The 25,550-nt window shown below is 40.7% G+C and overlaps 1 long non-coding RNA gene across 1 annotated transcript in view; it reads left to right on the top strand.

Annotated features, from left to right (window-relative positions):
* The window catches only part of LOC135561434 (uncharacterized), an 80,491-nt gene extending 55,532 nt beyond the window's left edge, over positions 1 to 24,959 (top strand). Inside the window, exons 2-4 of the long non-coding RNA XR_010459448.1 lie at positions 109 to 547; positions 18,676 to 18,790; positions 23,894 to 24,959. This is a non-coding gene — a long non-coding RNA (uncharacterized LOC135561434). The remainder of the gene's footprint in view (positions 1 to 108; positions 548 to 18,675; positions 18,791 to 23,893) is intronic.
* The last annotated feature ends 591 nt before the right edge of the window (positions 24,960 to 25,550 follow it).

Genomic DNA, 25,550 nt, shown 5'->3' with positions numbered 1-25,550 from the left:
CGGAAACAAGTCCGCTGATAGTCTGCCCTGTGAGTTTGAAGGTGTTTCGTACTCAATCGGCTTCTTTGTGTTTATGTCAAACACTACTAATCTGTGTGTGTCTTACAGGTGCAGGCAGACTGATCCACTGGAAAGCACCTTTTCTGGGAGGTAGACAAGGACAGAGCGGTGGTGCACGTCTCAGAGGCTTTGAGACCCAGGGCTTGCCGATCTAGTGGGTTGCTGCCAAAAACCAACACGGAAAGAGCCTGAAACAGTTTGCCTGGGTGGCAGCATCACATCTTCAGACCCAGGAAAACGGCACGCCTGGGAGGCAGTCAAAACCAGAAAGCTGCATGCTTGGGGGACAGTCACTTACATTAAACAGCACAGCGGCAGGCCTGAATGGTTTGGGGAACTTAAGAGGAGCGCTCTGCATTAGGGGCTGAGATGGACTAATAAGGGAGCCTGGGTTGCATCATCGGCCAATAATAGCTCACCACGAGGAAAGGGCTGTAAAGAAGAACAGTAAGACCCAGCAGAGCGCGGTGATCAGAACAATCCACAGGTGAGTTCTCTGGTTCCTTCCCACTTGGCCCTTTCTCGCCGCCTTATGATGCAGTGGGTGAAACAACAGAAGTAGTAGGAATAGGGCCTGGTTGGATAGCTCAGAGCTTCAGCTCTTTTATATTCGTATCTGCACATGGAATTTGAGGAGTAGGGATAAGGTTATCTCAAGGTTTATGGTATAGAGTTAGGGTGCTCTTAAGGTGCTCTTGAGTCAAGGAGTTTCTCAAAACGCGGTCGACTAACTTATTTCCCAACATGAGTAGCCTGAGTAAACCAGTCCATACACTGCCTCTTGTGTGTTGTCTGGCTGTGGCGTTAATCCACTGGAAGCTCCCTGTACCTCTGACCCTTTGATTGGCTAATCCTCCTTGACCCGCCAGGTGGCGTGAGGGTTTCTGGGAGAGAGATTCAAAGTGGAGGAGGGAGCTAGACTGTCCGAGATCGAAGTGACTGATCCAACTGAACAGGGCCCATGTTCAAAAAGCATCTCTTAGTAGGAATGCTGATGGAGGATCAGGTCCTCCTTTTCCATATAATCCTATTCATTATGATCTCTTAAAGGTTAAACTGATCCAAGATCAGCACTCTTTATGAATACTCGACCTGGTCCTTTGTTCGAGCCCTTTTCTGTATGCCTTTTAACATGACTGTGCTAGTGCACTCCGGATTGTTTGGTTGTGGGGCTATGGCTATATCCCACTGCTGACACCAATCTGGCACATTTGGTGTGGACACACCTCGGAGTTGATGTTTGACTGTTGTGCGTCATAGTCTAAGACAAGATCAGAAACCAGAACCCTAGGCCGACCAATCAGAGAGGCTCCTGCCATGGAGAGTTCACCTTACGAAACTTGTGGAAAGCTATGTGTTTGTGTGTTTGTGAGCGTGCTAGCATGTGTGCTTCTGTGTGTGCTCGCATCTGTGTGTGTGTTTGTGTCCGTCTGTCTGTGTGCATGTGTTAGGGCCAGGACTATACCAGTATTATGATACTTGTTAGTATCATGGCAAGGAAACAAAACACAAAGTGTATAACGTTTTGGGGGGAAAACATCCCTAATGTTGGAAACAAACATTATGTTGTCATCCAGACTCACGTGTTTATTTTACAAGCAGCAGGTTTTTGAAGGACCAAAGAGTTTGGTATGCTTCGCGTTTACATTTTTTGGCATGGAAATAATATTGTGATACTGGTATCGTCAAAGTGTCTGTGTCTGTCTCTGTGTGTGTGTGTCCGTGCCTGCTGAAGCTCAGCGTGTGTCCAGACTACAGAGCGCAAACCGGGTTAAAGGTAGATGCTTTCATCATACAGATCAATGTTACCAGTCAGAGACGACAAGCAGGTCGCCTGGAGAATCTATGACACTTGCCTATATCCCTACAACTAGTGTTGTCACGATACCAGAATTTTGACTTGGATACCTACACCAGGTTTAGTATCGCACTATTCAATACCAAAACGATACCACACAAAAAAAGAAGGCGCATTAACCAAAGTCACAGAATGGCACTTGATCCAGACAAAAAAACTCAGCTACTGCTCTTTCATTCCAATTGAAAATGTTTATGTCAATTATTGAGGCAGCCATGTATGCATTAATTTAATCAATTATACAATAAATATTACTTTTAGTTTTACCAATCTAATTGCAAAACAGCATAATGCTAATCATTTATTTGAATGGTAAGTCTCTATTGATAAACTGAGTAAATCAAAAGGTAGCCTAGGTCTGTCTATTCACAATACTTTACATTACAGGTCAGTGCATATTATTCAATAGCAGTATGTGCATGCATTGATTTTTATTGAGCTTGTTTTAGCTGATTTCAAGGGGCTACAGATGACAAATAATCACTTCCATTTAGGACTTATTTTATTGGAAACTTTAAAGAGAAGGAAAGTTGGCCTACAATTAACTACCGGGATCTTCTTGCATTGTAATGTGTTCTGGCCTGTAAGGACATTGTTTTGTGAAAACAGTAATGAACAGTTTCTACATTTCTACATGCCGTGTTGCATTATTCAAGTGTGTCAATTCTGTGCAGCATGCATGGGGACTGGGGAGCAAATGCAGCCCAGACAGCTCTGGCAATGAATGAGTAAGTGGATCAGGCTTTGCTCTTCGCGCTATAAATGGGCTGTGCTGATAGACTTGATCCACTCAATCTCTTTAGACATATTTGACAGAAGTACCGAATGTAACAGTCCAGTCTCTATTGGGTAGAGATGGGCTGGGTGTTCTGGGGAAGGAATGTGACAGCCTGCCTGGGCCAGCTGGAGATTGTTATTGTGTTTGTGGGGGGCCTTGTGGCTCGTGAAAAGAGGGCATGGTCTTCAACTCATTAACATCCCGTCTCCCTCCCTGTACATTAGATACACTGAGTGTTTTTTGGGTGGATGGAGGGAGTGATGGAGGGCAAGGCACCATGGAGGCACCAGCGAGGTGTAGACTGCTCCCAGATGGCCAGGCCTGCATCGGGGTTTGAGAGCAAAACATTCTCAACACTTCATAAATCCCACCTGGGGCCTACTGCTCTACTGCTGCTGCTGCTGGGGAGTTTCAGGCCAAACACACTCCGGAACCCTGTGGAACATTCCGCCCACCACACCGCTGCTCTGAAATAATACTGACTGGTCTAGCCCTGGTCGTGGCCGCGGTCATGAGCACTGGATTGTTCCACAGATAGACCTACAGTATAGTTAAAGTAAACCTTCATGCTCCATTATGACATTTGGCCTGTAGTCAGTCAGATTCCTGATTTAAAGGAACAGTTCACGCCAAAATGAATGTTTATTGAGGCCCTGAAAGGGGTGAAATGTTTGAGATAAGTTCATGGCATGACCCATGCCATCTGTTGTGTGGATGAGGCTGTATATCTTATGTCATAATTTCCCACCACTGCGACCTGTATGCTCTCTTTGGTTGGCCCTCGCTACGTATTCATCGCCAAACTCACTGGCTCCAGGACATCTGTAAGTCTTTCCTAGGTAAAGCCCTGCCTTATCTCAGCTCACTGGTCCCACCCATAGCACACCCATAGCACACCCTCCACTGGTCATCCCCAAAGCCAACACCTCCTTTGGCCACCTTTACTTCCAGTTCTCTGCTGCCAATGACTGGAACAATTTGCAAAAATCACTGAAGCTGGAGACTTATCTCCCTCACTAACGTTAAGCATCAGCTGTCAGAGCAGCTTACCTGTACACAGCCCATCTGTAAATAGCACACCCAACTACCTCATCCCCATATTGTTATTTTTTGTTGTTGCTCTTTTGCACCCCAGTATCTCTACTTGCACATCATCATCTGCACATCTATCACTCCAGTGTTAATACCAAATTGTAATTATTTCGCCACTATGGCCTATTTTTGCCTTGCCTCCCTAATCTTACTACATTTGCACACACTATACATAGATTTTTCTATTGTGTTATTGACTGTACATTTGCTTATCCCATGTGTAACTCTGTGTTGTTGTTTTTGTCACACTGCTTTGCTTTATCTTGGCCAGGTCGCAGTTGTAAATGAGAACTTGTTCTCAACTGGCCTACCTGGTTAACCTTTCTGGCGCAGGCGTTCCGCTAGCAACCCACCTCTACAACATCCAGTGAAATTGCAGAGCGCCAAATTCAAAATACAGAAAGTCATAATAAACATTAATCAGAAATACAAGTGTTATACATCGGCTTAAAGATTAACTTCTTGTTAATCCAGCCGCTTTGTCAGATTTCAAAAAGGCTTTACGGCGGACAGTAAAGGAATTACAAAAGTCAGAAATAGCGATTAAAATGAATCACTTACCTTTGAAGATCTTCATATGGTTGCAGTCACAAGAGTCCCAGCTACACAATAAATGCTGGTTTTGTTCGATTAAAGTCCCTCCTTATATCCCAAAAGCTCCATTTTGTTGGCACGTTTTGTTCAGTAATCCACTGGCTCAAAGGCAGTCAAAACATGCAGACGAATACATCCTAATAGTACCGGTAAAGTTCGTAGAAACAAGTCAAACAATGTTTATAATTAATCCTCAGGTTGTCAATTGTTTAAATAATCGATAATATTTCAACCGGACAATAGCGTATTCAATAGAAAGGAAAAAGAACGAAGGGCGCGGTCATGCTCGCAAACCAGCACTGCATGATTCTACAGTCCACTAAGAGAAAGGTCTCATTCTTCATTTTTCAGAAAACAAGCCTGAAACAATGTCTAAAGACTGTCGACATCTTGTGGAAGCCATAGGAACAGCAATCTGGGTCCAAACCCATTAGATACTTTATAGGCATTCAATTGAAAATACCCACATCAAAAAAATCCCACATCCTGGATGAATTTTCCTCAGGTTTTCGCCTGCCATATCAGTTCTGTTATACTCACATACATTATTATAACCGTTTTGGAAACTTTAGAGAGTTTTCTATCCAAATCTACCAATTATATGCATATGCATTACTTTGGGCACGCTTCTCATCCAGACGTCGAAATACTGCCCCCAAGCCATAAGAAGTTAAATATAGGGGGGAAAAAATCTAACATTTTTAAATGGTGCCTATATTTCCCATTTATTTGGGATTGAGGATTATAGCTGGATATACACAACAGATGTGTAACTCATCTCGACGTTTGAGATCCTAAAAAGTCTGAAAGAACTTTGATTCTGTAGTGAACTATCCCTTTACGGAGCCATAAAGTCCAGCAAATGTTAGCCTCGCGGCTCTTTCGACTTGTCAGACAGACTGATGGATGCATGGCGAACAAGTGTTAGCTTCACGGCTCTGTCGACTTGTCAGACAGACTGATGGATGCATGGCGAACAAGAATTCACACCCACACACTATATCAAGTCAGAAACCAGCATGTACAGTATATCAAGTCTGAGAGCAGCCCATATTTTAATAGCAGGCCTGGTCTGCCTAGCACCAGCCAACAGGTCTGGCTTCTATTCCCTCCAAGCCTCAGTTTCATACCCATCACACATGATAAACTTCAGCTTCAAGTTTGGAAATCTGCCATTGATGTCCAGTTGTTGACGTGTCCACAGAACTAGAAGTATTTCACAATTTTAATGACATGCAGAACCCCCCAACACATACACAATTGGCAATGCCTTTCCTGAAGTTGGAATCCGTTGGGGTGAAACTGCCACGTCGGTTTGCGACATTACAACAACAAAGACATTACTTTAAGCTAAACAACCAACACTGTTGTACATCATTGCACGCACAATAGAACAGCTCCCGAGTGGCACAGCGTTCTAAGGCACTCAGTGCTAGAAGCGTCACTGTTTCAATTCCAGGCTGTATCACAACTGGCCGTGATTGGGAGTCCCATAGGGCGGCGCACAATTGGCCCAGCGGATTTAGTCTCCTTTTCATAAAAATTACACAAACAATAACCAATGCGACCAGTGACGCTTTTTTACCTTTCGTAAAATCCCCCTAGTAATGTCTCCGCTTTATAATAAAGTTGGATTGATTGATAAAGATCAGTGATGTAAACTACTCAAGTAAAAATACTTTAAAGTACTACTTAAGTAGTTTTTGGGGGTATCTGTACTTTATTTCACAATTTATATTTTTGACTACTTTTACTTCTTCCATTCCGAAAGAAAATTATGTTTTACTCCGTACATTTTCCCTGACACCCAAAAACTACTTGTTACATTTTGAATGCTTAGCAGGACAGGAATGGTCCAATTCACGCACTTATCAGGAGAACATGCCTGGTCATCCTACTGCTTCTGATCTGGTGGTCTCACTAAACACACATGCTCGGTTAGTACATTATGTCTGAGTATTGGAGTGTCCCCCTGGCTATCAGTAAATGAAGAAAATCGGCCATATGGTTTGCTTAATATAAGGAATTTGAAATGATGTATGCTTTTACTTTTGATACTTAAGTATGATAAGTAAATGTAATTGCTAAAAGAGTCCTGTCTACTAACCTGTCCTTAATTTCTACCAGTATTTATTACTGAGAATTAATATATTGTCTGTTCTCTGTAAGGATGACCCACTGATTGCAGCTTGTTACCGTGCCGACACACTGACAGCGGGAGGCGTGATGTCTGCCTGTAGTCTGGGGATTCAACTTTAACCCATTTGGAATGCCTCAACCTTAATTAACAAACACAACAAGTTGTTGATTACTCCCCTACAAACACACACACACACACACATTACACCTCTGCCTATCTGTGCGGATGAGATGTTGAAGACAGACAAAGTGAAGTAGAGAATCTTAGACATGGTTAGGCTCACTTGTTAACACTTTTACAACTGGACTGGGTGTTAGAGGTGTGTATGGGTAAAGTTTGACTGTATGTTGTGGTTGTGTTTTTTCCGAGACCTGAGAGAGAGCAAGATTTTCAAAACATAAATTCAACGTTAGTGTTTCCAAACATGCAAGGTTAGCTCCGAGGTTTGGTGTGCTTTCTGCTTCCTCCCACAAACCTATCCCCATATTCCTGCCGATATTGCCTTTGCAATCACTGTGTACACTCAGGGTCTTTCATGTCCATTGATTGTGTAGGGGGGCACGGTTTTCAGGGGCCCTATAGAAGGCCAGTGCTGCCTCGCCTTTTGAAGAACATTGTTCGCGGTCATGCAAGGGCGGCAGGGTAGCCTAGTGTTGGACTAGTAACCGGAAGGTTGCAAGTTCAAACCCCCGAGCTGACAAGGTACAAATCTGTCATTCTGCCCCTGAACAGGCAGTTAACCCACTGTTCCTAGGCCGTCATTGTAAATAAGAAGTTGTTCTTAACTGATTTGCCTAGTTAAATAAAGGCAAAAAATATATATAAAAATACAAATTTGATTTCCATTGATAATTTTTGTTTGATTTTGTTTTCAGCACATTCAACTATGTAAAGAAAAATGTATTTCATAAGAATATTTCATACATTCAGATCTAGGAATCTATTTTAGTGTTCCCTTTATTTTTTTGAGCAGTGTAGTTTTCTAAACATTTTTATTGGAAGGATTTAATCATTTGCAATTGTCTACTTATGATAAGGCAAAGGTGTATGTTTCTGTCTCCATAAATAAATATAGCCAATGCAAAAAACACCTCTATTTAAATGGTATTAATATTAGTTTGCATATATTTCCGTTAATTCTTATATATTTCCGTTAATTCCCACGGAAAGTCTCCACCTCTGAACATTCCCCAAAATGTGCAACCCTAGGAGTAGCTAGGTCTTTGTTCTATGATTTTAGATTGAATCAAGCCCCTGTTTACATGAGACCGTTATTATAAAGATAGCTGGTGCTTAAGCCACAGACTTCCCACCATGAGCAGATTGTGGCTGCACCACATAAAGCTTTACATTACCACCCCTCCCCCCTTGCTCAACATATTGAACATGACTGCCTTCTAGCTATAGAGAAGAAAGAGAAGGAGAAAAGCAATATGATGAAAGTATTTTTTTAAACTTCCATATTTTGTAGTGTTGATGAGATGTGACAGTGATCTGGCACTTTTACAATAAAGATCCCTTCCTCTCCTTCTGCTTCTTGTCCACCCCTCCTCCTTATCTCATTTAACATTTACATTTCAGTGACTTATCTCCTTTTCTTTAACTTTCCCCACCGGGGAACAAAGCCTCCGCGTTTGTTTGTATTAGATGGTTTTGTACAAAGAGATCTTATCTGAGCTGATCAACCAGAAACCGTTAATAGGATAACGAATATAATTTAGTCAGCTCACATCCATGACTATTCACTTGTACATATCCATTTGACTTGTTTGGAGATTAAATATTGCAATTATTTGATTGCCACCTGCAGAAATCAGTGATTCAGAAAGCTTTTTGGGCAAATTCTTACAATTCTGTGACTAATCTTTATATCTGCACAGCTGGCTCATTTGGTTGTGTATTCTACATCACTATGAAGATATTAAGATATTGGGTATACAAAAATTATATTTCATACAGGTATGGTAATGCGAAATTTATCTAAGACCCTAAGTTTTTATTTATTTTTTATTTTACTTTTATTACACTAGGCAAGTCATTTAAGAATAAATTCTTATTTACAATGACAGCCTACGCTGGCGCAACCCTAACCAGGACAGCTGGGCCAATTGTACGCCGCACCTATGGGACTCCCGATCACAGCCGGTTGTGATACAGCCCGGGATCGAACCAGGTTCTGTAATGATGCCTTTAGCACTGGGATGCAGTGCCTTAGACCGCTGCGCCACTCGGGATTCAAACAGTTGTTTGGTGGCCATATTGGAAAAAGGCTTATGTTACAGTTGAAGTCAGAAGTTTACATACATACACCTTAGCCAAATACATTTAAACTCAGTTTTTCACAATTCCTAACCTTTAATCCTAGTAAAAATCCCCTGTCTTAGGTCAGTAAAGGATCACCATTTTATATTATTTTCACTTTCTCAGTGGGTCAGAAGTTTACATACACTCAATTAGTATTTGGTAGCATTGCCTTTAAATTGTTTTACTTGGGTCAAACATTTCGGGTAGCCTTCCACAAGCTTCCCACCATAAGTTGGGTGAATTTCCGCCCATTCCTCCTGACAGAGCTACTGTAACTGAGTCCGGTTTGTAGGCCTCCTTGCTTGCACAGGCTTTTTCAGTGCTGCCCACACATTTTCTATGGGATTGAGGTCAGGGCTTTGTGATGGCCACTCCAATACCTTGACTTTGTTGTCCTTAAGCCATTGTGCCACAACTTTGGTAGTATGCTTGGGGTCATTGTCCATTTGAAAGACCCATTTGCGACCAAGCTTTAACTTCCTGACTGATGTCTTGAGATATTGCTTCAATATATCCACAGAATTTTTCTCCCTCATGATGCCATCTAGTTTGTGAAGTGTACCAGTCCTTCCTGCAGCAAAGCACTCCCACAACATGATGCTGCCACCCCCGTGCTTCACGGTTGGGATGGTGTTTTTCAGCTTGCAAGCCTCCCCCTTTTTTTCATCAGACAAGAGGACATTTCTCCAAAAAGTACGATCTTTGTCCCCATGTGCAGTTGCAAATCCGCAGTCTGGCTTTTTTATGGTGGTTTTGGAGCAGTGGCTTCTTCCTTGCTGAGCGATCTTTCAGGTTGTCAATATAGGACTCGTTTTACTGTGGATATAGATACTTTTGTACCTGTTTCCTCCAGCATCTTCACAAGGTCCTTTGCTGTTGTTCTGGGATTGATATGCACTTTTCGCACCAAAGTACATTAATCTCTAGGAGACCGAACGCGTCTCCTTCCTGAGCGGTATGATGGCTGCATGGTCCCATGGTGTTTATGCTTGCGTGCTATTGTTTGTACAGATGAACGTGGTACCTTCAGGCGTTTGGAAATTACTTCCAAGGATGAACCAGACTTGTGGAGGTCTACAATTTTTTTTCTGAGGTCTTGGCTGATTTCTCTTGATTTTCCCATGATGCCAAGCAAAGAGGCACTGAGTTTGAAGGTAGGCCTTGAAATACATCCACATCCTACATCCTCCATTTGACTCAAATGATGGCCATTAGCCCATCAGAAGCTTCTAAAGCCATGACATCATTCTGTAATTTTCCAAACTGTTTAAAGGTACAGTCAACTTAGTGTATGTAAACTTCTGACCCACTGGAATTGTGATACAGTAAATGTTAAGTGAAATAATCTGTCTATAAATATTTGTTGGGAAAATTATTTGTGTCATGCACAAAGTAGATGTCCTAACCCACTTGCCAAACGATAGTTTGTTAATTAACAAGACATTTGTGGAATGGTTGGAGTCATTAAAACTTGTTTTCAACCAAAGTGTATGTAAACTTCTGACTTCAACTGTACGTGAATCATGTGATGGTCCTGTATCTATAAATCTTTTTAAAACCCTGTTCTAGCTGTGTGTGTGAAATGTGGTACAATCCAAAAACGTAACGGCCATTCTAATGTTAATAGTACCATATGGCCTATTTTTAAACACTAGTTTTAGCTGGTGTTTTCAAAGTTGGTTATATTATATATAAATTGAACGTTTATTTAATGACCTTTCAGAACCACTTGTCAAACAGATTAACGTATCGGGGTTTCCTTTTTTAAGCGATTTATACAGGTAATTCTTTATGTACGCTAGAGGTCAAAGTTCTGTTGAGTTCAACATTCCAGCAATGTCGAATGGCTAGCTATGAATGTAAGCTTGCCATTGATATATTAGAGGGTATACAGTGCATTTGGAAAGTATTCAAACATTTTTCAAAATCTTTGCAATGTATACAGAAATACCTTATTTAGACCCTTTGCTATGAGAAATTGAGCTTAGGTGCATCCTATTTCCATTGATCATCCTTGAGATGTACCTACAACTTGATTGTTGTAGTAAACTCAATTGATTTGGAAAGGCACAAACCTGTCTCAATAAGGTCCCACAGTTGACAATGCATGTCAGAGCAAAAACCAAGCCATGAGGTCGACGGAATTGTCCGTAGAGCTCCGAGACAGGATTGTGGCGAGGCACAGATCTGGGGAAGGGTACCAAAAAATGTCTGCAGTATTGAAGGTCCCCAAGAACAGTGGCCTCCTCCATTCTTAAATGGAAGAAGTTTGGAACCGCCAAGACTCTTCCTATACAGCTGGCCACCCGGCCAAACGGAGCAATTGGGAGAGAAGGGCCTTGACCAAGAACCCAATGGTCATTCTGACAGAGCTCCAAGTTCCTCTGTGGAGATGAGAGAACCTTCCAGAAGGACAACCATCTCTGCAGCACTCCACCAATCAGACCCCTATGATAATGTGGCCAGACAGAAGCCACTTCTCAGTAAAAGGCACATGACAGCCTGCTTGGAGTTTGCCAAAAGGCACCTGAAAGACTCTCAGGTCATGAGAAACAAGATTCTCTGGTCTGTTGAAACTAATATTTAACTATTTGGCCTGAATAACATGTAAAAATATATATTAGAAACTGATTTGTTTATTAAAAAAAAAAAACTGATTTGTTTATTTTTTTAGGACATGGAAAACTTGTAAAATTACCCTTTTTTGTGTTGGTATTTGTGGTACAATGCATAATGTCTAATCAAATAATAATAATTATGAAATAGATAAGTACAGATCCTAATCTCAGTGATCCAAGAGCACATTTCTTGAAAAATGACACTTGAGAATGCTTGGGTCAAATGTCAGTTTCGCTAGAATGACCCATGTGTATTAGAGCGAGGTTTAAGTGCCCTGTTCAAAGACCATTCCATTAAGCAATAACCAAAGAGAGGGAGCGCTACACGGTACAATATTGGAGTGAGAGAAATATAGAGCTACTCAATCAAGAGACAGACCAATGCTATGTATATATAGAGGGAGAGAGCTGTAGAGTAAGACACACAAAGAGAATGCAATTAAGCAGGAAAGAAAAGAGAAAAAAAAGTCAGATCAGCAGCCAGAAAATGTATGAAAATTGTGCCTCAGTAATACTTAGTAGGCTAATTTCCTGCCTCGAGGCATGTACACAGACATTTTAATTGACTCTGCAATAAATCACAGCATAGTAATTGAGAGGAGCAAGAAATGTGCACAGAAGAGAGACATGTAAAGGCTAGGGATAAATGAAAAGAAAATAATTGAGATAAACAAACAATAGCCAGAAAGGCTATTGTAGGAAAATAAATGGTAGTGGAAGGAGAGTGCAAAAGAGAGAATAAAGGAGAGATTGACGAGAAAGGGGAAAGAAGGAGTGAAGGTATAAGATGACATGGGGCAGTTATCCAGTATAGCTGAAGTCCTCCATGGTCCATTGGTTTTGTGCAGTTAGCCTAGACAAAGCTATATGTTATGCTAATGCTAGTAGACCTACACACAGCCAATGCAGGCTAGCAAGCTAGCTGAAACATTGTTATCTGGGTCATTCTACAGAAGTGGTTCAAATTACAAATTTGTATCCTATTTTTCCCAAACATTCAGCAACTATGTGTTACAACGTACAGTATGTCTGATAGACATCAAATACTCACACAATTTGTATTGAATATTTAATGAATTCCTTACTAGGCAGTACATTTGACACTACTCAAACATAGTGAAAATGTTGCAATAAAGGGAGAACCAATAACCCTAACCACACTATTGATTATTATAAAGTCAGGCTCATCTGTAACTGAACATTTCAAGATGGTAGGAAAAAATTGTATGTCACAGAATGAAGAGTACTGCAATAGTTTTCTGTGAGTTGAGTTTGATTCCTGCCCACAGCTGGCAGCACCGAAGTAATCATCAATTCGGAGTGCAGCTGCATGCAATCAGATATTACTACTCATGGTCAATTTGGTTAGACATTTGATATCCCTATAGGGCTAGTTAGGGATCATCAGTATTACACCATGTATATAGGACAAGGTCAACAGCTCAATTTCTATTACTTAAAAACTCAAACCAACACTTAAGTTTAGAAATGCATATAAAATATATAGAAATAAGTTAATGAGGCAACTAAAAGATGTGCAAAATGAAAATATCATCCCATTTACAGGCTAGCTAACATTACCTAGTGTGGCAGACTAGCTAAAGTTTTAGCTAATGTTAGCGTAGCTAGTGCTAGCTACCTCATTACAACTTAGTTAGGTCCAGTGTATCTGTATTGTCCAGATACTGCTGGTTATGTAACATTATCATTGGATAATACTAGTGATGTAGGCTAGCTAGCTACAGGATAGCTAATGTTGGCTAAATGTGTATTTTTTTAAACCTTTTATTTAACTAGGCAAGTCAGTTAAAAACAAATTCTTATTTTCAATGACAGCCTACAGACAGTGGGTTAACTGCCTTGTTCAGGGGCAGAATGACCGATTTTTCCCTATCACCTCGGGGATTTGATCTTGATTTGATCTCGTCAGCTCTGGGATTTGATCTTGCAACCTTCCGGTTACTAGTCCAATGCTCTAGCCACTAAGCTGCCTGCCACCATTAGATAGCTAATGTTAGCCTACAAGTTGGATTTGCAATTTAGTTTGTAGCTTATACAGTACAAGTGTATTCTGTTATTGCCTAGGGCAAAACAAGATAATGGATGCAGCTATGGAGGCAGTTAAATCATGTTTGAGTCTGACTAATACACTGAACTAGAAGCAACAAACCATAACAATCTGGAGCTACAGTCAGTCTACATCTGTAACGCATAGAATTAGGGTTTCCACTAGTTACCACACCCACAAAGTGGCTATATCGTAAACAGTCATGAAAACAAAAAGGAGCTTTTTGGTCTTAATTTAAGGTTAGGCATAAGGTTAGTAGTGTGGTTAGGATTAAGGTTTAAAAGCTAATTGTAGAAATAGGCGCCCTGTATTACTTTGTGGCTGTAGTATGTAGTGACGACCTACAGTAGAATTAGCTTGGACCGGGTTACTGCCCTGATGACGGAGGCGGTGCTGCCAACTCTCACACATTGGGTGTGAGACATGCAATTCTTCTCACGCTCATAAGCCACACCTCTTATTTATCACGCATTGAAAAAAGTACTGCTTTTATTTTCTAATTAATGCAGTGTGTTGACTTTTCAACTGTGCCTCCCAAGATATTTTGAAATCTGAGCACATGCACCTGCAATTCTACCTCACAAGCATTGTAACTGCGGTAGCTTCATCTGGGTGATACATACGTTTCCTGCCACCGCACTGTGAATCACGGCAGATTGAAGCTTGTGATTGGTTTAGTAAGGGTTCGGGACCAAGGTGATTGGATGCACGTTTGCAAAGAAATGCCCCTCACAATTAGAGTGTAGTCAGCAGCCATGGCAGACAAGTGTCGTGTCTTTGACTATCATTAAATGTGACGACTGTTATTTCATCAAATCAATTCTCTCTTTATTATTACGTGATTAAACGAATCATGTAAACTTTAACTAGGAAGTCGGGCACCACAGGAAAATGTTTATAGAGTCTCTATTTCCCAAATCGACTCTTCAGGTATTTTCATATCTTATCGAGTACAGTTTTGTATTAAGGTATTATTATTACCTCATCAGTTCTCATTACTGAGAATACCCTTGGATATCTGCACGAACCCTAGCCCAAATCATGAATCAGCGATATACAAATTGGCTTAATTATTTATTTCCTAACTAACTAATCAAATCACAGAAATACATAAACAAACAATATAGTTATTGGCTACTAACACAATGCATTGATTAGTCCCTAGTGGGCTAAACTAGTATGAGGGCTTGGTAGACAATGGAAAGGGGTGGGGACAGATAAAAAGTGGGAAAGTCAAAATGTATTCACTACACACAGTTGATAATTATATTCATTCAAATGCTAATCCTTTGCACATGAACGGCCGCTCATTCAAAAATAATTGCATATGCTCATATGTCTTTGTCTTCTCTGTTGGAATCGCCGGTCCGTCTGCTGGAGAGTCAGTTCATCAGAGAGTCTCTGGTTAACTTCCCCAGAAGTCACAATGTCTTTCGTAGTTTTCGCTTTCTCAGCGGCTCTGTATAGTGTCTGTTGTAATGGATACGTCCGGCATACAGATGGTAATTGCATAGGACAGATGCTTCCGCGGTTGTCTGTATTCTCATACAAGACTTATGTAATTTCCAGCTGCAAACTAGTAATTCTATGTCTAGGATTTGCTCTTATTCTGTAGTGATCGATAGTATCAGTGTTGAGCCGTGTAGCCAACACTACATGCTGTCTGGTCTCCTGGCGTATGGAGTTGTAGTTCTTAACCATTTAACATGTAGCATGTTTTCTAGTCTTCTTAACCATTCGCGACGTCCGGCTTACCCTGTGTCTCTTTGGCATGAAATGTACATTTCATCACGGGTAGTTTTATACTCTGGAGTAGAAAAGTGGGGTTCCATGACCCCTGATATACTGTCTGGCTCACGGGGTGTGCCCATTGGCTAGTTAAACTGTATATGAAAATCCATACTCTCGTTTAAAAGGTTAACATCACATTATATCTTTTCACAAATAGTTTCATATTTACTCATTCATTTTATCCAACGTCTAAATGTAAATCTGATCATTGAAAAGTGTACACAAACAGAGATACAGTAATGTGGGTCTCCTGTCTTCCATGAGGTCACCAAATGACACAACTTCGTCATGACTGTCACTTAGGTGTCCACGGACCACTGTAAACTGTGTTCCACATTCCAACCTCGAACACTACAGAGCACAGAGGCAGCGTATTGCATGACCGCCATAAAACAGCAGACTTCCCGCGTTAATAAACTTAGTTCACAAGATTAAACATTTAGGATCTAGGTTGTGAGATGTTGCAAACCAACCAGAAAAACCTGGCTTTAACCAGCAAAACATTATGTTTACTATACTAAACAGGAAAATCTAAACATGGGCTGCTCCCTAGGATCAGGTTACCCACTGTAACCTGATCCTTGAGATCATCACAGGAGGAGGGTTATGACACTTGGCAGGCATGTTTGTTCTATGTTGAACACAGTTTATGTTTTCAAAAAAACACAGTTTTCAAAAAAGCAGCATGGCAACTTGTAGCGCTGCTTTGTATAAAACTATTTGATGTTACTCCTGTCCCTGTCGCAGAATGCTTCCTTTTGTCAGCATGTGATACTAGTGATTTAATCCACCACTTGCATGAGCTCTGATCCATAAGCTACATTATTCACCTAAGTTGGTCATTGGCAATTTAGCACTAGGTTTATTAGGCTGTAACATCAAAAAGGCAGCATTTAGCAGGAACTTCTGTAGGAGGATCTTATTTGTCTAACTATGAACAGGATTTTGCCCAAATGTGTAACTGATTTTAGTGGGGGACAATGCATTAAAATATAATTTGGGTTGGATGTAAGTACAGATTTATGTCATATCTTCAAGAGATTGTATTATCTGTTTAATGTATTTGGTCTTTCACAATAGCTGATGTACAATACCAGTCAAAAGTTTGGGCACACCTACTCATTCAAGGGTTTTTCTTTATCTTTACAATTGTTGTATTATTTGTAGAATAATAGTGAAGACATCAAAACTATGGAATCATGTAGTAACCAAAAGTGTTAAACAAATCAAAATATATTTTAGATTCTTCAAAATAGCCACCCTTTGCCTTGACAGCTTTGCACATTCTTGGCACTCTCTCAACCAGCTTCATGAGGAATGCTTTTCCAACAGTCTTGAAAGAGTTGCCACATATGCTGAGCACTTGTTGGCTGCTTTTCCTTCACTATGAGGTCCAACTCATCCCAAAAATCTCAAATTTGGACTCATCAGACCAAAGGACAGATTTCCACGGGTCTAATGCCCATTGCTCTTGTTTCTTGGCCCAATCAAACCTCTTCTTCATATTGGTGTCCTTTAGTAGTGGTTTCTTTGCAGCGATTTGACCATGAAGGCCTGATTCATGCAGTCTCCTCTGAACATTTTATGTTGAGATGTGTCTGTTACTTGAACTTTGGATAATTTATTTGGGCTGCAATCTGAGGTGCAGTTAACTCTCATTCACTTATCCTCTGCAGCAGAGGTAACTCTGGGTCTTCCTTTCCTGTGGCGGTCCTCTTGAGTGCCAATTTCACCATAGCACTTGATGGTTTTATCGACTGCACTTGAAAAAACTTTCAAAGTTCTTCACGTTTTCCGTATTGGCTGACCTTCATGTCTTAAAGTAATGATGAACTGTTGTTTCTCTTTGCTTATTTGAGCGTTTCTTGCCATAATATGGACTTGGTCATTTACCAAATAGGGCTATCTTCTGTATACCACCCCTACCTTGTCACAACACAACTGATTGGCTAAAACGCATTAAGAAGGAAAGAAATTCCACAGATTAACTTTTAACAAGGCACACCTGTTAATTGAAATGCATTCCAGGTGATTACCTCATAAAGCTGTTTGAGAGTGCCAAGAGTGTGCAAAGCTGTCATCAAGGCAAAGGCTGTCTACATTGACAATACATTTTGATTTGTTTAACACTTTTTTTGGTTACTACATGATTTCATATGTGTTATTTCATAGTTTTGATGTTTTCACTATTATTATATGATGTCGAAAATAGTACAAATAAAGAATAACCCTTGAATGAGTAGGTGTGTCCAAACTTTTAACTGGTTCTGTAAGCCATTAGAACAATTCCCATCCCCTTCAATTGGGTTAAAATATATACTAATTAGTTTGCAAGAACACTACTAATCAAATCAAATTTAATTTGTCACATGCGCCGAATACCTTACAGTGAAATGCTTACTTTACAACCCCTTAACTCAAACTTTTATTGTTTTATTTGTCTTTGATAATCTATTTAAAAATAGATTTAGAAATTGCAATGAGGCCTTTTTGTAAACATTGATGGATAATGTTGAATATAGGCTATATTTAAATGCCCCTTGCCTCATCCAGTTTAGACATTTCAGTATTGTGCACAAGCTGCTAGGCAGAAATGGTAGGCATACATGCAAAAGATCTTGGCTATGTAGAGTAAAGAGATGGCAAGGTTTTACAAATCAGTCTCAACCACCTGAAAATTGGTATTCATTACATTTCTCTTAAATATGAAGTGGTTTGTAGAACTTAAATATCACATATTCAAACCACAGGATTTGGGAAACATCAGGATTTTCTACGGGCCTATTTGAAAGGGATAGTTCACCCAAATTAATGACTTATTTAAGTGCTTGTTTCTTATGGACAAGGAGCAACTGCAATCCATCCTAGGGTTAGCCACTGCCACCAACCGTTAATATGAGCATTTTCTAACCAAAAACCAATGTAATGTCCTGCAGTTGCCATACTCAAAAGTTCATGCCCAAATAATTTCAAAGTATCTTCAAACCAAGTGGTCCAATTTTTGTGTATTTAACTTTTTAAAGAGTCTTGAATACATCCGGTCTATGACTTGATTTTTTTTTTTATTCCACCCTGGTCATGGGGCTAAGTCACGTGAAATGATGGAGAATTGCAGAAAAAAAAAACAGTTTGCAGCCGAACATGCAACATACAGTAGAGAACACAAGCATGGGGACCCTTGCATGTTTTGTCCCAATTCACCTTCATAACCTAGCAAGGTGGCAGCAGCCTGATCGCTCTGTTTACCATTCTATCATGATATCTGAAGTGAAAAAGAAAGTTGAATGCATTGATTAGGTTAGTTCCACCATGCTAATCATAACCACCATTTATAATGCAATCAGTGCTCTGTGTTTGTGTGTTACCAACCAGTATCTTTGATGAAGGGCCAGGAGTTGATCTACACTGCCATGCTGGCAAAGACCTTACCTCCAGTCTCACCTCTTGCCCGCTCACCAACGGTCGTCGACGGGGGGACCAGATTTAGGTAGGTTTAGTCTGAACTGTTCAAACTGTTTGTTTGTCAGATATCACTTATCCTAACTGCCATCGGTAATAGAAAAGTTACTGTGTATGTGTTCACAGATGCATCTATGGAGCCAGCACTTGGAGACTTGCAAGATAAGATAATGTGATAATGTCCAGACTGACAGGCGGTATTGATACTGATATCTCTAAATGGAGAGTCCTGGCACCCGGCATAAACATTTTACTAGACACAACTTACTTGTATTGACTTTTTGGATTTTCGAACTACCCCAAGTTCCCAACAGCGTTTGGCAATTACACTGCTACAGTTAGGCCCTAATGCTTAGGCTACACACTAATGCCAGATAAAAACAATGAAAGAAAAACCTCAATGTAGCCTATATGAATTGCACAAGACTTATACATTTATGGATTTTTATTTTTTATTTTTATTCAACCCGCCTGCCACCCACCTGTCCTTCATCTACACAATATTTCATGACCTTAAACCCGCCCGCCCCGCAGGTATTATTAGTCAACAGGCATCCAAATTGACCAGGAGAAAAGAGAATCCCATTGCAAAATAGTCATTTTTATTCACTGATGTAAGTACCAGTCGATGGAAATATATTTGACTGTCTTGCTTATCGGTCTATAGGTTCATTTGCATAATTTTGTGGAATTAGATTGGCGCCTATGTATTTTCATTAGTCTTCATGTATATTATGTATCACACGTGCATAACATACAGAGAGAGACTATTTTGAGCAGAGTATCACCTGAGACAGCGCTAGAGATGCTGCTGCAGCTCCTCAGCTCGTTGCTGCTAGAGTGAAACGTGTTTTTATAAGCCCAGATTAATTAGATTTAATTACCATAATCTAAATGTCATACTGAGCACCGTCGGAGGAAGCCCTAATGGGTTTACCCACCCAACGAATGTGGGTTCGGTAAATTTATCAAATGAATGGTCAATTCAAATCTTTCTGGTCACATAGTCCAGTGCCGGACAACCCTGGTGTGTGTGTGTGTGTGTGTGTGTACCGGTATGTATGTGTGTGTGTACCGGTATGGGTGTGCGTGTGTACCGACAACTTTGTTGTCCTTAAGCCATTTTGGCACAACTTTGGAAGTATGCTTGGGGTCATTGGCCATTTGGAAGACCCATTTGCGTCCAAGCTTTAACTTCCTGACTGATGTCTTGAGATATTGCTTCAATATATCCATATAATTTTCCTGCCTCACGATGCCATCGATTTTGTTAAGTGCACCAGTCTCTCCTGCAGCAATGCACCCCCCACAACATGATGCTACCTTCTATTTTTGTTTCATCAGACCAGAGGACATTTCTCAAAAAAGTACGATCTTTGTCCCTGTGTGCAGTTGCAAACTGTAGTCTGGCTTTTTTTTATGGTGATTTTGGAGCAGTGGCTTCTTCAGGTTGTAGATATAGGACTCGTTTTACTCTGTATATAGATACTTTTGTACCTGTTTCCTCCAGCATCTTCACAAGGTCCTTTGCTGTTCTGAGAATGATTTGCACTTTTCAAACCAAAGTACATTCATCTCTAGGAGATCGAACGCGTGTTCTTCCTGAGCGGTATGACAGCTGCGTAGTCCCATGATTATAATAATGTCTGTACAGATGAACGTGGTACCTTCAGGCGTTTGGAAATTGCTCCAAAGGATGAACCAGACTTGTGGAGGTCTACAATTTTTTTGATTTGCTATTGATTTTCCCATGATGTCAAGCAAAGAGGCACTGAGATTGAAGGTAGGCCTTGAAATACATCTACAGGTACACCTCCAATTGACTCAAATGTTGTCAATTAGCCTATCAGAAGTTCTAAAGCCATGACATCTTTTTCTGTAATTTTCCAAGCTGTTTAAAGGCACAGTCAACTTGGTGTATGTAAACTTCTGACCCACTGGAATCGTGATACAGTGAATTATAAGTGGAATAATCTGTCTATAAACAATTGTTGGAAAAATTACTTGTGTCATGCACAAAGTAGATGTCCTAACCGACTTGCCAAACTATGGTTTGTGAACAAGACATTTTTGGAGTGGTTGAAAAATTAGTTTTAATGACTCCAACCTATGTTAACTTCCGACTTCAACTGTATGTATGTATGTGTGTGTGTGTGTGTGTGTGTGTGTGTGTGTGTGCCTGTGTGTGTGTGTCCGTGTCCCAGTAGGGCTTTACATCATGTGCGTTAACAAGGTAACCTGAAATCACATGCGCCATCTAGCAACAGAAGTGAAGTGATTACTGGTGAAACAGTCGGTTTTTTCTCTCTATGTTTAGTAGAACTGTGCAGGTTGTCCTGACTAGTACTCTCATTGCAACAATGATACAGTAGAGATTTACTCTATTCTATGTATGTATATATATTTGTTTTTTTCCAGTATACTGTGTACTCTATGAACCTGTCTTGCCATACCCCTTTTTCCATACAGATGCTTCATCTATTTCAAAGCATTGATTAAATTAGGTATAGGTCACTAAACATTAGCTTGTTCAGAGACTCTGTTCAGTGTTTGACTAATGCATTGATCAGCAGTGGATCCATTGGATGTTGAGTCGACGTGGGATGTTGCACTATTCCTTCATTCTTCCCATTGATCCTAGATGTAAACCAAGTGGAGGGACTGCAGTTGGGCTGCAACACAAACTCAGAATTGTGGCTTTTTGCAGATAAGCATTATATATCCAGAATTAGCCATGGGCTAGCCACTCACAAAAGCTCAAAGGAAAGGTTTCCTAGACAAATGATCTGTTTCTAGAACATTCTCATACACACACAATCTGCACTGTGTCACCAGATTTTAGTCACACCTCCTGGTAGCTGAGTTATACTGAACAAAAATATAATTATAAACTGGGTGGTTCAAGCCCTGAATGCTGATTGGCTGAAAGCCGTGGTATATATATATATATGGCCAAGGTAAAGCAAAGCAGTGCTACTCAAACAACACAGAGTTACACATGGAATAAACAAGCGTACAGTCAATAACACAATATTTTAAAAAAAGTCTATATACAGTGTGTGCAAATGGCGTGAGGAAGTAAGGCAATAAATAGGCCATAGTAACGAAGTAGTTACAATATAGCAAATTAACACGGGAGTGATAGATAAGCAGATGATGATGTGCAAGTAGAAATAATGGTGTGCAGAAAAGTAAATAAAAACAATATGGGGATGAGATAGGTAGATTTGTTGGGCTATTTACAGATAAGCTATGTACAGCTGTAGCGATCGGTTAGCTGCTCAGATAGCTGATGTTTAAAGTCAATGATGGAAATGTATAAGTCTCCAGCTTCAGCAATTTTTGCAATTCGTTCCAGTCATTGGCAGCAGAGAACTGGAAGGAAAGGCGGCCAAAGTACGTGTTGGCTTTGGGGATGGCCAGTGAAATATACCTGCCGGAGCACGTGCTACGGGTGGGTGTTGTTATCGTGACCAGTGAGCTGAGATATGGAGCCAGTGGGTCTGGCGAGGGCCAGCCGACTAGAGCATACAGGTTGCAGTGGTGAGTGTTATAAGGGGCATTGGTATCAAAACGGATGGCACTGTGATAGACTGCATCCAGTTTGCTGAGTAGAGTATTGGAAGCTATTGTGTAAATGACATCGCCGAAGTTGAGGATAGTCAGTTTTACGAGGGTATGTTTGGCGGCATGAGTGAAGGAGGCTTTGTTGAAAATAGGAAGCTGATTCTAGATTTAATTTTGGATTGGTAATGTTTAATATGAGTCTGGAAGGAGAGTTTACAGTCAAGCCAGACACCTAGGTATTTGTAGTTGTCCACATATTCTAAGTTAGAGCCGTCCAGAGTAGTGATGCTAGTCGGGCGGGCGGGTGTGGGCAGGGAACGGTTGAAGAGCATGCATTTGATTTTACTAGCTTTTAAGTGCAGTTGGAGACCACTGAAGGAGTGTTGTATATCAGACCGTATACCATGGGAAAGACAAAACATTTTATTTTTATTTGTCTAATTACATTTGGTAATCAGTGTATAATAGCAATAAGGCACCTCGGGAACAGCCTTTAGCCTGGGAACAGCCTTTAGTGCATAAGAACAGCCCTTAGGCGTGGTATATTGGCCATATACCACACCCCTCAGACCTTATTGCTTAAACACAAAATGCATCAATTTCAATGATTTTACTGAGTTACAGTTCATATAAGGAAACCAGTCAATTGAAATAAATTCATTAGGCCCTAATCTATGGATGTCATGACTGGGCAGGGGTGCAGCCATGGGTGGCCTGGGCAGGCATAGGCCCACCCACTGGGGAGCCAGGCCCAGCCAGTCGAGATGAGTTTTTCCCCACAAAAGGGCTTTATTAGAGACAGAAATACTCCTCAGTTTCATCAGCTGTCTGGGTGGCTGGTCTCAGAGGATCACACAGGTAAAGAAGCCGGATGTGGAGGTCCTGGGCTGGAGTGGTTACACATGGTATGTGGTTCTGAGGCAGGATGGACGTACCGCCAAATCCTCTAAAACAACGTTGGAGGCGGCTTATGGTAGAGAAATTAACATTAAATTCTCTATCAACAGCTCTGGGGGACATTCCTACAGTCAGCATTCCAATTGCACGTTCCCTCAACTTGAGACCTCTGTGGCATTGTGTTGTGTGACAAAACTGCACATTTTAGTCACCTTTTATATATATATAGCACACCAGTCAGGTGGATAGATTATCATGGCAAGTGAGAAATGTTCACTAACAGGGATGTAAACAAATTTGTGCACAAAATGTGAGAGAAATAAGCTTTTTGTGAGTATGGAAAAATTCTGGGATCTTTTATTTCAGCTCATGAAACTTGGGCCCAATTAGAGGGGACAACAACAACAAAATTGTCATGAATTATGTATTGCTCTCCAAACATTTAAATGCCATAATACTTTCAAATTAATGATTTCAGTAAAAATCGATCAACAGCAATTAATATACCTTTTAGATAATAACAGCTATTATAAATTCATAAAGATTACCAGTGGTCTCATAATGCATTTATATCTTACTATGTATATCTTATGTATCTGTTCGTCTCTGCTAATCTTCAACATGGTTCAAGCCTTTTCTAATTTCTCTGTTTGTCTCCTTTTCTCAGCACATCACGTGTTAGACCCTAGAACTGGGGGTGGGCTTGCCCCACCGATGTTCCACACAACCATCTCCGGGGAACGGGTCACTGCTGCCATCCATCGATGGCCGTCGTTTGACGGGGAAAATTGCGAATGCTGAGCAGGCTAGTGAGGTTGGGGCCCGCCCTCAGTCTCCGCTCTTTGGCTACTGGATGGAATTGAGGTGAATGGAGCCCATTTCCAACGTTGAGGACCCCAACTCATCAGAGGGAGATGTGAAACGGTCAGTCCATGTTCCTCCCAGTCCCCTGGTGTGTACGAGGGGGATTTCTGTGTGTGGGTTTGTAACAACAACGTCCGTAACATTTCAGATACACAATAAAGCACTTAGTTCATCCCAAAGGATTTTTTAACGCTGCCTCTGAGGATTGCATAACGGTGTGTCATATGTAGAGAGGAAGAGAGAGAAGTTATATAATGCAATTTAATGTATAAATCTGGAGATCCAGATTTATACATCCAGTTACACACACACACACACATAGGCTTGGACGCTCACACACACTCCATAGATCTACAGTAAACACAATGTAAAAATGAGTGGAGGAATGTAGAGGGAGTTGTAGAGAAGCACTGCCTCCTGCCAACACGTGCCCTCACATTCGTAGCGCCTTCCTTCTCATTAAATGTGCAGATGCTGAATTTTTCCAGCATATTCGAGTCACATTTTTAAATGAGCACAGACCGCGGTAGAGAAATACAAACATTAGATTTAAGATCTGTGTGTGTCGAATGTACTGTATTTTATGTTAATGAAAGGATATATGGATTATTTTGCCTATACTACAGAGGATGTGGTGGAGGTGTATGGTGTGTGAGTGTTTGTGTTTATGTGTGCATGCGTTCGTGTGTGTGTGTGTGTTCACAGTGCAGGGATTAACATAACAGAGTGTAGGATTAGGAGTAAGGGGTGGTCAGATGGAACGGCAGGAAAGCGGAGGACAACTCTGGACACATCCATATGTGACGCCAGCAGGGGATTGTCTCTGGTGTGTCGCTATTTATGTTTCGATGTGTGTGTGTGTGTGTCGCTCTGTGGGTGTGCGCGCGGAGTATGTCTGTGCACATGCATGTGTCCTTGTGTGAGCTGCCTCATGCATCCCCCCTTCCTGAAGAGCTACCCTCCTGTATGTTTTCGCTCCAACCTCAGTTGTAAATGACCTGATTAAGTTTAAAAACCCGCTAATTATTATAATCGTATGCACTAGATTAGGGTTGGAACGAAAATCTGCAGGACGGTAGCTCTCCAGGAACAGATAATTGTTAAGAATATTCGATAAAACATTATCTAGATAAGTGAAGAAAAAATAATTACATTTCTCAGTACTCTACTTGCCTTCCTTTACTGATATTACGTGTCCTGTAAAATGGGGTCAGTGTTTAACTTGATGCACACGACGCGTGTACATATACAGCATGTCCCCAGAGATGTCTGTCGATAAGATTTAACAACATTTCTCTGTATTTATGTTGTTCCCCAACCTGATCTCAGAGCATTTCTAATTATTCTGTACTTAAATCTGACATACTCCAATTAGTATAATATGTTAAGTTTCATGTGGTATGTATTAATTTGTGGATGTCCATCACCCATTTCGTATGATATGTTACGAATTACAATTC

Source organism: Oncorhynchus nerka, linkage group LG17, assembly GCF_034236695.1.
Source record: "Oncorhynchus nerka isolate Pitt River linkage group LG17, Oner_Uvic_2.0, whole genome shotgun sequence".
NCBI classification, from domain to species: domain Eukaryota; kingdom Metazoa; phylum Chordata; class Actinopteri; order Salmoniformes; family Salmonidae; genus Oncorhynchus; species Oncorhynchus nerka.
The sequence above is the reverse complement of the archived record's forward strand: the minus strand, read 5'-3'. Positions and strand labels throughout refer to the sequence as shown.